General features: G+C 36.8%; 1 protein-coding gene across 1 annotated transcript in view; it reads right to left on the bottom strand.

Annotated features, from left to right (window-relative positions):
• LOC107701131 (transcription regulator protein BACH1-like) overlaps nucleotides 1-4663 on the bottom strand; it is a 17049-nt gene that overhangs the window by 826 nt on the left and 11560 nt on the right. The window lies entirely within an intron of this gene.

Below are 4663 nucleotides of genomic sequence, written 5' to 3'. Positions count from 1 at the left end.
TGCAATATAACAAAGAGTGAAAAATTGAAGGGGGTCTGAATACTTTCCGTACCCACTGTATATATATATATATATATATATATATATATAAACTGGACATGCTGGTGTCACTGTTATACATATCAGCCATGTCTGGACCAGAAAGACAGTGCATTTTCTAGCTCAGTTTTGGCCTCTGGAAAATTTAGACATGAAAGATGTTTTGTGGTGTTTGTGAGTTTGAGTTTGTGTACATGTGAAGGGAAGCTCGTGGGCTATTGGCAAACATACAGATATTATAGCACTTCAGAGAGACTGAGGGCCATTCACACTTAAGAAGATAAGGACTGCTCGGGGCTGTTTGGGCCTGGCAGTCGGTTTCAAAGCCCTCAGACTTTGAAACATGTTAGGGCTATTGAAAACGACTTTCATGGAGTCCTTGCTTTAAAAGCAGAAGCTATTATCACGTAGAAGTAGAGTTCAAATGCTTATTTTTTTCAGAAAATCTTAATATTTGGTTTGTCACAATGTCACAAACTTACTGATTAGTGGACTAAAAATATAGTTCTGTGTCTATTTTCACCCTAGAAAATTAAGTTTCTAACTGCATGTTATAGGTCTTATTGTGAGATCTTTTTTTTGTTTGTTTTTAATATCGTATTAATCAAAATGCGGCAACTGGACCTTTTGTAAACAACACACTTCTCTCTGGCGACATATGCCAGACTTCTATTTTATTAAAAATATTCAAATGAATAAATAAAATAACTAAATTATATATATATAATATTCTAATTCGTATATAACTGATTCCAAGATTTTCATTGGCTCAGACTTCTGTAACCCACTGTATGTTAATGTGTCTATCTACATGAAGAGAAGAATCACCTTATCCTCGTAAATAATTTGTTTGCTCGATTAAGATCAAGTATATGATATCAGTACAATGTAACAACATCTCAGTCATCGCTGAGGGTCGGATCAATGTCCCCTGATAACAAATGTGATCAGCTTTAGTTAACAAACCTTGCAGATCTGATTCTTGTGCTACTAAGTGCCTCTGTGATGATTAATAGCAACATCACATGAGAACAGAGACTATATGGTGTCACTTTCACACTAATGACAGATCACTCTCCTGCTTTATGGTTTTATGCTAATTGAAGCCATTTTGGGACAGCGATATTTAAGCTATTTTTCTTTTCTTTTTTTTCTGTGATGTGAAGCCTGCATTTAAAGTGTAATCTGACAAACACCTTGATTCATTTTGAAATTAAATCTTTAGTTTAAAAGAGAGGAGGAAATTGCTCTTCTGTTTCAAATTCACCTGTTACTTCACAGACAGTTCTGCTCCAACTCTGTCTGTTGAACTACTTGGCAAGACCTATTGGACGGTTTATGTCAACGCAAACACACTGAATGTGTTTTTTTTTTTTCAAGCGAGGTTGAGAGGAAGCAGTGGGGAGAGAGAGAAATAAAGAGAAAAAACATCAGGTTGTTCCCCAGTGTCATGCATAAACGATTTGTTAAATTAAGTAAAATTTTTTTTTTTTTTACAGTGTATGCAGGCTGAACTGTAATTCAAAGTCTGTGTTTTCCAAATAATTGTGCAAATTCACTTAAATCAGGCCTGACATTAATCGACTTTCAATGAGTGATTCACTCAAAAATATGAATTCTGTCATGATTTACTCACCCTCATGTCGTTTCAAACCTGTATAACTTTCATACCACCACCTAATGGACTGGATGAAGCACTGAATAGCGTACAGGAAAGCAATGGCAGCTCCTACAATTTTACTGTTCAGCTAATTAAATATCGAGTTGTTTTTAACCAAAATCAGTTGGAGACAGTCATAACGTGCTGCCATTTAATTGAATTCACTCAAATATTCATTGAATTTCTCTTCCTCCAGAAGATAGTGGGTTTGGAATGACATAAGAGTAAATGAGTACATTTTATTTTATTTTTTATTATAATTTTTTTTGTATTCTTTTTATTTTATTTTTTATTTTATTAGTGTGTATATTTTACTGTGTGTGTGTGTGTGTGTGTGTGTGTGAACTATTCCTTTAAATTATATACAGCATAGTTTCAAGCTAGATTTTATTAAGCGTGCATTATACATTGGTTAACAATTAATCAATAGTCTGCAAGCTTATATGATGTCAGATTAGAAAGTTATTTTCAGAGAAAGAGTAACTTGTTGATATATTGTAATTATTACATTTTTTTTTCAATAACATAGACTGATTACCAGTGGTGCTTGAAAATTTGTGAACTCTTTAGAATTTTCTATATTTCTACATAAATATGACCCAAAAGATCACCAGATTTTCACATCAGAAAGTAGACAAAGAGAATCAAACGAATGAGCCAAAAATATATACTTTGTCATTTATTTATTGAGAAAAATGGTCCAGTGTTATACATCTGTCAGTGGCAAAAGTGTGTGAATCTTTGCATTCAGTATACCCCATTTTGCAGCAATAACTGCAGCTAAACATTTCTTGTAACTGCTGATCAGTCCTGCACAACCGCTTGTAGGAATTTTAGCCCATTCTTCAGTACAGAACCGCTTCAACTCTGTGATGTTGGCGGGTTTTTTCCTGCAAACTGCTTGTTTCAGGTCCTTCCACGACATTTTAATTGGACCGGACTTTGACTTTGTTCTTCTTTAACCATTCTTTGGTAGAATGACTTGTGTGCTTGGGGTCGCTGTCTTGCTGCATGACCCACTTTCATTTGAGATTCAGTTCTCGGACAGATGCCCTGACATTTTCCTTCAGAATTTGCTGGTATAATTCAGAATTCTTTGTTCCATCAATGATGGCAAGCCATCCTGGCCCAGATGCAGCAAAACAGGCCCAAACCATGATACTACCACCACCATGTTTCACAGATTGGATAAGGTTCTTATGTTGGAATGCAGTGTTTTCCTTTCTCCAAACGTAACGCTTCTCATTTAAACCCAACATTTCTATTTTGGTCTCATCCATTAAACCTTTCTCCAATAGCCCTCTGGCTTGTCCACATGATCTGCAGACGGGCAGCAATGTTCTTTTTGGAGAGCAGTGGCTTTCTCCTTGCAACTCTGCCAGGGACACCATGGTTGTTCAGTGTTCTCCTGATGGTGGACTCGTGAACATTAACATTAGCCAATGTGAGAAAGGACTTTAGTTGCTTAGAAGTTACTCTGGGGTCCTTTCACTGACTATTACATGTCTTGCTTTGGAGTGATCTTTGTTGGTGGACCACTCCTGGGGAGGGTAACAATGGTCTTGATTTTCTTCCATTTGTACACAATCTGTCTGACTGTGGATTTGTGGAGTCCAAACTCTTTAGAGATGATTTTGTAACCTTTTCGAGCCTGATGAGCAACAACAACTCTTTTTCTGACATCCTCAGAGCTATCCTTTGTTTGTGCAATGACACAAGACATACAGACATATACTTCCACAAACATGATCAGACTTTGATAGATCCCTGTTCTTTAAATAAAACGGACCATGCACTGACACCTGATAGTGATTGAAAACACCTCTGAACAGATTGACACTAATTTCACCCTTCAAATTAACTGCTAATCCTAGAGATTCACATACCTTTGCCACTCACAGATATATAATATTGGATCCTTTCATTTGTCAGCTTTCAGGATGTGCGTGAAAATCTGACGATTGTTTGTTAACTCAACTTGTTTCATTTCTATAGGTATTTAACATTCTAAAACCTCTTTATTCCAAAGATATACTATACAAGCTAGTCAGTGTATTATTGTAAGTTGCTTCAGACGCATAAGGTATTGCAAGTATTGTATACATACAACAATAATAAAACATAAGTGCATTGACATAAAAAAGGAAATTTACTTTTGGTACTTCTGTACTTTTACTTAAGTAAAAATCTCTCTTTACAACTTTCACTTGTAATGGAGTAATATGTGACCAACAGCACTCAAGTAATGGAGTTTTGTAGGCTTTGTCCACTGTTATCCAGAACTCAGTGCACACATACACACTCTAAACCATTTGGCTGTGATAAAGCCATCCTGTCTATGGGTGGGACACAGATTTTGAATGAGGACTGCAGGTGCAGTTTTTGTAATGCTCTCAGGAGAATCCTCAAACGCAGGAGATGACATGCACAAGTCCAAGTGCTCTATTAGAGCTAATGACTGTCCTCTCATACCAAATAACAGTCACCTTTGTCTGCGAGGCAAGCCTGTGCACTGATTAGACAGCGGTGTTATGTCTTTGTATTATGGGACATCAGCCACAAAGATTCACACTGTGTAGCTGAGGGACAGTTAGTTTAGAAACAAACAGACATTGTGCTCTTGTTCTGTTGGCTTGTAATTATGTGAATCCGAATGTGAGTAATTCGCTATTAAAAGGATAGATAGTTTACCCAAAATTGAATGTTTTGTTTTTGGTCATAATTTAGCCTACTTACCCTCATGCTGTTCCAACCCTGTAAAGAACTGAACAATTCTGGTTTTAATTGTGCAGTTCTTTAATGCTTCCATTTTAAATACGGCATAAATACAACTACTACTACTACTACTACAGAGGAAGTCGTGGCCTAATGGTTAGAGAGTCGGACTCGTAACCCAAAGGTTGCGGGTTCGAGTCTCGTACCGGCAGGGATTGTGGGTGGGGGGAGTGAATGTACAGCGCTCTC

Source organism: Sinocyclocheilus anshuiensis, unplaced genomic scaffold (genome assembly GCF_001515605.1).
Source record: "Sinocyclocheilus anshuiensis isolate Anshui unplaced genomic scaffold, SAMN03320099.WGS_v1.1 scaffold907, whole genome shotgun sequence".
In the NCBI taxonomy this organism is placed as follows: Eukaryota; Metazoa; Chordata; class Actinopteri; order Cypriniformes; family Cyprinidae; genus Sinocyclocheilus; species Sinocyclocheilus anshuiensis.
The sequence above is the reverse complement of the archived record's forward strand: the minus strand, read 5'-3'. Positions and strand labels throughout refer to the sequence as shown.